Source organism: Vipera ursinii (genome assembly GCF_947247035.1).
Source record: "Vipera ursinii genome assembly, chromosome: 1".
NCBI lineage: Eukaryota > Metazoa > Chordata > Lepidosauria > Squamata > Viperidae > Vipera > Vipera ursinii.
The window spans coordinates 45,902,392-45,914,441 of NC_139512.1; positions in this window are offsets into that span (position 1 = coordinate 45,902,392).

Consider the following 12,050-nt stretch of genomic DNA (forward strand, 5'->3'; position numbering starts at 1 on the left):
ATGGGGATGCTGCAACATACGGATCTGTGAAAAATGGTCAAAAGTCATTTTTTTTCAATGATGTTGTAACTTTGAATGTCACTGCATAAACTGTTGTAAGTCAAGGACTACCTGTAATCCTTGAATGTACAATTATTACCAAAGATATTTGAGAGCCTCTAACCTCTTACACTGATGTAATAGATGTTTGAAAACCATGCTGAAATTTAATTTTGTGCTTTGAAGATTAAACAAGGTGAAAACAGGTGAGTAAGGAGTGGAAGTGTCCAAGGGCTGCTTTTAAGAAAACCAATTTCCCCCTCTTTACCCAGATGGAAAACCCAACATATTAACTAAGAAAGTGCTCACACATTATATCAACCCTTCAAAGAGTGTGAAGTCATGATTTAGACATAATTTAAAAACTACATTCACTTTCTGTAATCCTTCCATTAAAAACAAATGCCCTGCAGGATGTATCAACAAGTAACCCTGAGAATAAAGAGAAAAGATAATTGATATACTAACATGTATTGCTTTTAGTTTATTCCTCTGGTGTGCTTTATATACAGACAAATATCACAAAACCCTATCTTTTGGGATGTATTGATTCTTAATTCTTATCTGAACCATTTCCCTGTTTCCTTTCAGGGGCCCTTCAAAGGCTTCATCTAAAAACATAAATGTAAAAAGTGAAAAATGAGTGATCTGTTCCCTGCTTAGAGATTACTTACATGTTATCTTTAAAGAGAACTGTCCTTTTCTCAGGATACAGAGATGTATCCATAGCATTTGTTAAGAGTATATTTTCTGAAAAACCAATATTAAATTGATAGGAAAGATTATTATTTTTTTCTTCTATCCCAGCCAGATGTTTTACACAGAAGAAACTGTAATATTTGAACCTGCACTCATGGGTGTTGCTCTGATTCACAATAGAAAATCAGACTTCCTTAGGCAGGAAAAAAAAGAAAAGAAAAGAAATGATAGGAAATGCTGTACCAAATAAATAAAGGACCATCTACTGGTATTCTGTATTTGACCGTGCATTTATTCAGTGCCTACCTCAATGTCAAGTTACAAGGAGGAAGAAGGTCAAGTTCATTGTTTTGTAGATACTTGCAATTTAAGACATTTCAATGTCTAAATAGTCCTTTTGTGGAACTCCTACGACTCTAGACCAAAGGTGACAGTGTCAAATAGCTTTTGAGTTTTCTAAGATTCCCCTGTTTTCAATCTTTATATTTATTATTGACATTGATTACATTTCTGCCAATAACTAGCAATTTGAAAGCATGCAAATGCAAGCAAATTAATAAGTACTGCTTTGGTGGGAAGGTAACAGTGTTCTGTATGCCTTTGGCATATAGCTCTGCTGGCCACATGACCACAGAAAATATTTTCAGACAATGCTGTCTCCCTCAGCCAAGAAACACATATGAGCACCTTGCCCTAGGATTGGACACAACTGGACAGTGAAAACCTTTTTTTATTTTTTTTTATCCCATTTATATCCTGCCCTTCTCCAAAGACTCAGGGCGGCTTACAATCTAAGAAGCACAAATCAATGTGCTTAGCAATAGCCTCCAATCTATGTATATGCCTGCTTATTAGGGCTTTCGCCCCGCCCCAGCAGCATTTTTACAAAGTCAGCTTATTGCCCCCAACAATCTGGGTCCTCATTTTTACCTACCTCGGAAGGATGGAAGGCTGAGTCAACCTTGAGCCTGGTGGGACTCGAACCTGCGCTAATTGCAAGCAGCTGGTGTTACTTAAGGAGGCATTAGCCCACTGCTCCACCAAGGCTCTTTACCTTTATATATATAATAATGTCCTTTATTTCCAATAATGTAAAGTTTTTGTTAAGACTTTTTCTTGGTATGCTTAGTGTTAAATATAAAGATGCAGAAAAGTGTGAAATTGGGATAACACAATAGTTTTATCTGCTTTGCTGTATATTGTCAGACTAGGGGTCTTTCTGATCCCAAGAGTCTGAGGTGCTGTGTAAGGTATGTGAGAAAGACCTTGAGAGTTTAGGCAAAGAGATTCTGCCAAAGGAATAGTCAGAAAAGAGGCAGCTTAGTCCATAGCTGGATAATGAGCAGGGCAAGATGCTCAGAAGCAGTGGTGGGATTCAGCTAGTTCACATTGGTTTGGCAGAACTGGTAGCTAAATTTTGTTGAGTTTGGAGAACCAGCTGAGTGTACACTGCTTCCAGAAGTCCATTCTAGGCCTTGGAGGCCTGGAGGAGGCCTCCCAGGCTTAGAACGGCCCACCAGAAGTGGGTGGATGCCACTTCCGGAAGTCCATTCTAGGCCTTGGATGCCCAGGCCTGCATCCACACAGAGAACAAGTTGTTCATGTATTTCAATCCCACCACTGCTCAGAAGAGTCTCTCACTAGTTAATGGTTTATAAAGGAGAGGAGAAGGAATGTACTTTCATACTAGCCAGACTGATATCAGCTTTGCAGATACTGTTAACTGCTTCAAGTGGAGAGACAGCAAAGGCTGTAAAGAGCTCCTCCAAAAGTAAAAGTTTTTTTTTTAAAAAATATTTTATTTTTATTTTAACTTTTTAACCATTTTTAATCTACTTTTAACCTATTTTAACCTACTTTTAAACCTGTTTTAACCCTGCTTGACTTTTTATAAAAGTTACAGACTTTTTATAAAAGCATAGAAAGGAGAACAAGAATAATACTAGGAACAATTCTAAAGGAGTTGGCTGCTAAAAATTGTCTACTAACACCACAAACAGTCTCTGTTATATTTGACCAGCTCATGGAACCAAATGGAGGGATCAAAGAATTAAAGTTCCTAACTAGAAAACACGTCAATAAGCTAGCTGAAGAAGTAAGCAGCAAGGCTCACATCCCAAAGCTTACCCATGATGTTTGGTCAGCATGTGTAGACAGGGAGTCTCAGAGTGAGGAGGATGCGATCGAGAGGCTGGTCTAGCAGAGACACAGGATCTTACTCCAAGTTGGTAACACCCCTCTGAATAAGGGTAGGTGGCACAACAGGAGAGTGGTTCTGCTCTCTCTATCCCAACTCTTACACTGCAAGGTATACTCTAACGAGCTAGTAGAGATTTTCTGGCTCCCCGACAGACAAGGCTACAAAAGAATATTGCTAAAATTTGGGCAAACTGTTCTGCCATCAATGTTATTTAGGCTTGAGACTTCATTAAATAAATTTTGTATTTGGCCAAGAAGGGTATTTCACGCCACCCAAATTCAGTCCCTGTTAAAGTCTGGGCAGGGAGCCAAGATAGTGAGGGAGGATGACATTAATCTTGGGAGTTCCAAAACACCAATGGCCAAACAAACAAGCCCTCAATTAACAAGGTTAGGAAAAGACAAGGACAATAAAAATAATATTTAAACCTACAAAATGGAAAGCTTCAGTTTATGGACGATGAAGAAGAGCTGGTTCACCAGTTTGCTACCATCTGCCCAGGAGACCAGGAGATGATTGGTGCAATTGGTCGGGTGTTGAGGTTGGCAGCTGCTGTAACAGAGAGCTTGAATGTTTTGCTCCAAGTGGCCTTTTGCAATTGTCTGAATTTATGTAATAAGTTGTTCATTTAAGTGACTAATTCCTTTTTAAAATTCATTTGAAATATTTAGTATGGAATATATTTATTATATTATAGGAATATATATATATTCAGATTACGAATAAGAATTTCTCATTTGCCAACCTATATTCAGATAATGAAGACTTTAGGAATGATCAGATTTGCACAGGGTTTTGTAACTTTGATTTGGTATAGAATCTATGTTTTAGTCATATTTACTCAGAATGAAACTCAATGTAAATGAGAAAATTAATTTTTAGAGACAAATCCTTAGGACTGTTGGTTTTGGTTAACTGCACTAAGGCTTATGTTTTGATCCTCTCTTTTTGATACAAGAAATAAATCAATATGCTCTTTGTAATAAATAAAAATGCATTTTTCAATATTAATCAGTACATTGGATGTTAAGTCCAGAAAAATAACCCTGTGATATATAGAAACCACATAATAAATGGTTGATAAGAATTTGCGGTCTAAATCTTTCCGTGTTTGCTTAAAAGTATCTTAACGAAGATTATGCTCATCCAAGCATATATAAAAATTGTACTCCTGTGATATAGAAAAGGCAGCCACCACCCTAAAATATAACATCTGGACTCTTAAGGGGAGAGATGGAAAATATGAAAAGAAATGGAGAGCTTGAGAAAAAATGAAGTGAAACCTACAGTTGAAGGGCCAAAAGTTCATCTTCCCTTCAAATTCCAAGTTCCTGTTTCTTATTACCTTTCTGCACGACTGTGGCTGGACCTCGTAACCTCTCTGCTTAGGGTGCTTAGGAAAAGCTGCTCAGTGCATCAGGCAGGAAACCCTTTCTCCTTTGGCCCCCTCCCTTTCAAAGTCCAACAATGCCTCATAAAATATTAGATCACAGATTAAAACAGACAGACTTGAAAGTTCACAAAGCACAAGCCTTGCTTGTTATTCAAAACAATTGTAACCTACCAAAGATTAGAAAGCCAAAGGAGACATACCAAAATAATGCTACCATTTTCAGGATACTGTTTGATGTAAAGCAGAAAAGTGGCTTTTAAGTATTCACTAAAACTTTCTAAGCCTGGCTGACTGGGCAACAGGAACAAAAATATAAATAGTCAATAACCTGCAAAATACGTTTAATTATTTAGCTATGATATTATTTTTTTTCAGCTTTATGGTCTTTCTCTTTTATACGTTGTACGTCTGTAAATAGGATTGCTTCTGCATCTTATTTTTCTGACAACATTTAGTATTTTTATATGCTTTATAGGTTTTCTTTTACAAAGTACAAAATAAAAAGCAGAGCAGTTGGTGATAGGTTTTCATGAAGGAAGTCATGCTTACCTTGCAGGAAATGTTAAACTTATAAACTCATAAACTAAGTTCAAGTAAAACCACAATATAAATTAGGAACAATTATATCCAAGTTCTTATTGCAAAATTCAGTACATTGGATATGGCAGATGCATGATGTTAAGACTTTGGAAAAAGTGCAGAGAAGACCAAGTAAAATGATTAAAGGCCTGGAGACTAAAACATATGAAGAAAGCTTGCAGGATTTGGGTTTGACTAGTCTGGAAAAAAGAAGGACTAAGAGTGGCATGATAGCCGTATTCCAGTATTTGAGAGGCTGCCACAAAAAGAGGGAGTCAAATTATTTTCCAAAGCACCAGAGGGCAGGACAAGAAACAATGGATGGAAACTAATCAAGGAGAGAATAAGCAGAAACTTCCTAATAGTGAGAACAATTAACCAGTGGAACAAGTTGCCTTTAGAAATTGTGGGTACTTCATAACTGCAGATTTTTAAGAAGAGACTGAACAGCCACTTGTCTGAAATGGCATAGGGTCTCCTGCTTGAGTGGGGGGATGGATTAGAAGACCTCCAAGATTCCTTCCAACTCTATTCTAATTATTAGAATGAAATCTGGATGAAATGTACTCAACTTGGAAGAAACCATCTGCAAAATCATTCATGTACTAGCAAGATATAATTTAATATTATGAGATAATAGGTTTAACAGTTTATTTGAATTATTTGACATGTCTTTAAACATTGACAAATTATATATATTCTACAGTACTTAAGGACCTTGTACTGAGGAAATTGAACTACATTTTTTAAAAATGGGGGCATTATTTAGCTTGTAAAAGAAATTTATTTATTTACTTAAGATTTATATTTCTAAATAAACTTGATAATGATCAAGTCAAGTAAAATCCATAAAGTTAATAGTTTTCTCAAGAAATATTTTTGTACGTGTTCAATATATCAGAGAGATCTTTTTAATCTTATTTCATAAGGTCAGAGATCAGTAATGTCTGGTCTTCCAGATGTTTAAGGATTTCAATACCCATCATTCTCAACTATTGGCAATGTATAAAATTAAGGGAGTTCAATGTTCATCATCTAAGTGGATATACAATGTCATTTGTTGCCATAGTTTGCTTGAGTTTCTTATGCACTTACATCATCCAATATTTATTGCAACTAGGCCTGCCATTTATCAAAATTGGCTTGAAGCCAAAGTCTCATATGATCTTACCACTAAGACTCAAAAATAAGACAAATAGATTAGAAGTGAAGAGCTCCAAATTGCATAAATCTTCTTTCCCCTTGCCTTCCTCCTACCCGTCATAACTACCCATCATTCTCGCTTTCCCCATCACTAAAGTGTGAATATACAATGCCTTGAAGACTGAGAGACCCTACAAATCACAGTTACCCAATACTCCTGCCTAAAATTTCACATGTACAAAATCTCTCATCACTCATTCTCATTTGTTGTCCATCTCTCTGGTCTTCAGCTGTTTCCTTCACTACCCATTCTATAAACATAAATTCCACTGGGCTGTTAACTATCTTCTTTCTTTGTATCACTCCAACAGTCTTCCTATCATGGTTCCGATAGATGAGACCAGCAAAATGGACTCCAAGGCAAAAACGTTTCCTTAAAGAACATATTTATTTGGCTACATAGTATCGGCATAATCAAAGGTGAACCCAAGACTGATTTTTCCCCAAAATTTACAATGTTACAAAGTTGAGCTTTCCACCCTAGTAATGTGTCATAAATCACAATTCCCAATTAACTACTTGTGCGGGCTTTCTAACAGAAGCTTTAGCCCACCAAAATGCAACCAGAAATGACTTTGGTTTTCACAGAACACTTTATTTTTTTGACTAATCTAAAAAACAGTCATCCCCCCCATCCCAATTCTGTGGCAACCAAAAACAAAGGAAAAATGGCTTCAGTCAAATTTGTTTGTAGAGTTGACAGCACTTCACATCATACCCGGCACTAAGTCTCCACCAAACCTGTTTACCGTAACAACCACTAGTACTACATATCTTCTCCAAACTCCTTGTCCCTCTTCCCAAACTCATACATAACAAAGAATGTGTTTTGAAATGTCATTTTTCCCATTATCCTCCAAATGCCTTCCAAGTACAACTAAGAAACAGAAAGTATAAAACGTCCTTGAAGAAGTTTTGATTTTCTTTCTCAGATGTATTTTTTGTGTGAAGATATGCTCTAAATTCACCTTTGATTGTATTTCATGCAAAATTTCACTGGCAGATTAAAAGTTCAATAAAACTGTGGAAACAAGGAAAAAGGTTTATTACAAAATGCATTATGGATAAAGCCTGAATCCTATTCTTACAAGGTTATGATTTGGAATAAAGAAAGTATTACAAAAAAAGGTGGAGATAACTTCCTGTGTAACCTATTTCAGCTTTTTTGTCTATCTTGGTACAGTACACCAGAATGGATCCTACCCTGTGGTACTGTCTTATGCACCTTCATCCATCTCACTAGAATAACCTGCATCAAAGGTCATTTTGCTGAACTCTTGTATCTTCTCTCTCAAAAAGAACGCTAATGTACTTAGTACAAGGGGAGAAAGGACATATAGCCTTGATATATTTGAGCAAATGCTTATTTATCTTCAAAAATGGAATAACCCTTGCTGTAACCTCCAACGCTCTGGAGGATTAACCTCAGGCATTTTTTGTGAGTAAGCTGGTCCATCATGATCTTGGTAGTGATGCACAGTTAGGGAGTAAAAAACAAACAAACAATTCTATTGCTAATTCTGTTTTGTCCACGAACAATTCCTCTTCACTCATTATCAGGGGAAGGGGGTAGAAGGGCTGCTGCACACTCCATCTTTGACTAAATACCTAGACAGAATTTTAAAAAAATGTTTCTTAAGTTTGCTTTTGTTCACTTTCATTTCTCCTGCAAGAACTGGAAAAAAAAGTCATAGATGTTCAGCATCAATAATAATTGTCCTGACTAAGCAAAATCCAGAGTATTCTGTGTATTAAGGAAACTATTCTTTATATGAATCAATTTATCAAGATAGAAAAGTGGCAGTTTATTTGTAACAAAGCAGCAAATATAGGAATGCTTGACCTGCATTTTATTTGAATATTTTGCAGGACTAGCTGTCGTTGTCCTATAGATCAGCCTAAATTAGGTGCATGTCAATATTATGATTAATCTGCTTCATTGATTATTTGACAAACTATTATTTTAATAAATTGCTTTAATTGTTTAATAAATTATTATATTTCATTGTATACATTTTAAATTTTTATTGCATTATGCTTTCTGAGGTATGTCAAAAACAGCTAGAGTACTTTTTTAAAAAATAAAAGTAAATAAATATATGAACAAACAAAGTATTTTCACTCATATATGGTATTGTGATAAATTTATAAAGTACATATTACATCCATCCATAAAATAAGTTCTTAAAAAAAGCATTTCTAAAGTTTATTTTGTGGTTTGGAACTCTGTTCTCTGCTTCTTCCTCTTTTCTCGTTTTTTTTAAAAAGGCAAATTCTTTTTTTAAAAAAAACCCAAGTGTGAAGCATTGTTGTGAATGAATTTTAATTATTGGATTAGTAAAATGGGAAACGTTTATGAACCACCTTACAGATTTTGACTAAATATGGATGATGAGGTATACTTGCTGCTTTGGGCATTACACATTAGGGCAGTGTGAACCAACTAAGGTTTGTTTCACCAAAACCATTTAAAGTGTCTTGGTTCAGTTAGGAATTCATGCTAGCAGGTAGAATCACTACGTCCTGAAAATTAGGCATTTTATTGGATTGTAATCCCATTCTGCCTATCCTACCTGCTCCATAAACCACTGGGGCTCCTGGCTAAATTCCTCACTGTGGTTCTACTTTCCCCCATCCCTAGCCCACCCACTCCAAAATATACAGCTTCTCTTTATGAACTTTTGCTACTATTATTTTGGACAAAGAAAAAAAAATCTTATCCAGGTATATCACAATACATTTTCCAAGAAAATAAAATTAAATCACAGGGACTTAATCACAGAGACAAGAAAGAAGATGTGATAAAAGCTGAAAGATAACAGCTCTTTAATGCACCTGGAAAATTAGTGGTAATATAAACTGATAGTTTGGTTACTTACTTTCCTTTATGTAAAACAGCTTAAGTGACAATCTTTTTCATTAACAAAAAAGTAATTATCATTTTTTTCCTTTTGTTTTTAAATAGCAACCACTTAGAATAGCCAATTGCACCACATGCTTCTAAAAGAGAAGGCCGGAATGCTGATGAATTCCTTGAAAAAAATGAAAGAAAGAAAAATGGCAGCTCTTTCTTCTATTCTGTGTTCATCAATCTTTGCCTCAAAATTCTTTGTTGTAGTTTCACTAAGCCTGGCATCCTTAATAAAGAAAATAATGTATTAATGAAATAGTACAGCTGGTGGCCAAATGGTAATAGACTGATTATAGTGGTGCAAACTGAGCAAACTTTTGCCTGTTCTTCTAAAACTTTTGTTTAAATGTTAACTTAATTTCATTTACAGGTTCTTAAGTATGCACTCATACACAGTTTGTGGGATCACTTAAAATTGTAGAGCTGAATTCATACATAACACACCAAATGAATGAAGGAATGATATAACATGGCAGCTAGGAAGTTACATTATTTTAAAATGTCAGTTTTGCTGAGGAGTAAATAAAGATTACTTATAAGACATTATACGGTGTTCAGAACCAATTACATTCCGCCTCCAGGCCAAGAAGGAATGAATAATTCTGTCCCCTTTGTATATATTCCCAAATCAGAAGTATGACATAATCAGCATGGTCATCAGATACTTGACATGGTAGAGGGAACTAACTAAATAATAGCATCCAACTTATGTGTTAAAATTAGTTGAATCAGAAGGCCTGGGGGGATTATATGTAAATGTTCACTTTATCCAGCGTGAAAAATAAAATAAACACAAAATTATAGTACATTCCAGATGCATAAAAAGGACCAATTTCTGGCTGAATAGAAAGTCAATTTGTAATTAGAGTTATCCTACTTTTTTCTCCTCTTTTTGCAATATTCAAATATATCACATATGGGAGATAACAAAAAGATAATTATGGATGTTGGAAAGATTTATTTCTGCAGATAGAATAGAATAGAATAACAGAGTTGGAAGGGACCTTGGAGGTCTTCTAGTCCAACCCCCTGCTCATGCAAGAACCCTTTACCATTTCAGACAAATGTTGTCCAAACTCTTCTTAAAAACTTCCAGTGATGGAGCATTCACAGCTTATGGAGGCAGGTTGTTCCACTGAATAATTGTTCTGTCAGAAAATTTCTTCTTAGTCTAGGATACTTCCATCCTTGATTACTTTCCATCCATTGCTTCTTGTCCTGCCTTTGGAGAATAGCTTGACTCCCTCTTCTTTGTGACAACCTCTGAGATATTGGAACACTACTACACCCCTAGTCCTTCTTTTCAATTAAACTAGACATATTCAATTCCAGTAATCATTCTTTATATGTTTTAGTCTCCAGTCTCCTGATCATCTTTGTTGCTCTTCTCTGCACTCTGTTGCTCTTCTTTGCACTGTCTAATTTGCAACCCTACATAAATAAGGTAAAAATGAATGGATATTATTTTGTATGTATAAGATTTAATTATTTGTTCTTTTTAGAAAAGGCTGCTTTATTAGTTGGTACCTAATCATTATATATATATATATATAAATCTTTATTTCCTGTTTGGGGCCTAGCAAGGTAATCTAAATAGTTAACAAGTATTTGACGCAAGCAAAAAAAAAATATTACACAAATAAGAGCTGCCACTGCTGTGGCTACTGCCTGTAGATGGCCTTGGGCTAGGCTGAAACAGGAAATAAAATTTGTCCCGTGTCTGGGACTAAGCAAGTGTATTCTGAATACTTAACAAACATTTCACACACACACACACACACTGTATGTATATATATATATGTGTATATATATATATATATATATATATATATATATATATATATATGTATGTATGTATATATGTGTGTGTGTGTGTCTGTGTGTCTGTGTCTGTGTCTGTGTCTCTGTGTGTGTGTGTGTCTGTGTCTGTGTCTCTGTGTGTGTGTGTTTGTGTGTGTGTGTTTTCTGAGGTTTTCGCGGGTGTTTGTAGGTAGATCTTTGGTCATTCGGGTTTTTCCCCACGTAAAATTGGAGGTATCAGGGCAACATTTCAATGAAATCTCATCCGTCATCCTCAGGCTGGTGACATATATATGTTGTTGTTGTTGTTAGCTGCAAAGTCGTGTCTGACCCATTGCGACCCTATGGACAACATTCCTTCAGGCCTTCCTGTCCTCTACCATCTTCTGGAGTCCATTTAAGCTCACACCTACTGCTTCAGTTACTCCATCCAGCCACCTCATTCTCTGTGGTCCCCTTCTTCTCTTGCCCTCAATCTTTCCCAGCATTAGGCTCTTCTTCAGTGAGTCTTTCCTTATCATTAGATGGCCAAAGTATTTGAGTTTCAACTACAGGATCTGATCTTCTAAAGAGCAGTCAGGGTTGATCTCCTCTAGGACTGACCGTTTGATCACCTCACAGTCCAAGGGACTCACAGGAGTCTTCTCCAGCACCATATTTCAAAGGCCTCAATTCTTTGTCACTCAGCCTTTCTTATGGTCCAACTTTCACAGCCATACATTGCAACTGGGAAGACCATTGCCTTGAGTATATTTACTTTTGTTGACAGGGTTATGTCTCTGCTTTTTAGTGTGCTGTCTAGATTTTCCATGGCTTTCCTCCCCAGGAGCAAGCATCTTTTAATTTGTTGGCTACAGTCCCCATCTGCAGTGATCTTGGAGCCCAGGAAAATAAAATCTGTCACTACCTCCATTTCTTCCCCATCTATTTGCTGGGAAAAGAAGACAATAGTTGGAACTTATGCTTGAAGTGATAAATGTGTTTTGCATTAAGTATTGAAAAGTATGTTCCTACTAATATTGGCTCAATCATGTTGAAGCTATTTCTTCAGCTCATGGAATTTGCTGGGAAATGTTGGGTTGTAGTAATGCTGGAAAATGCCTTATAAACAATATATTCAGTGGCAATCTTCACCCTAGTCTACAAATGGCATGTAATTCTAACCAATTGCCTTTGAAGATATGCAGTTCTATGTCAGGGAGAATAAACACTACCTACTGCTATTT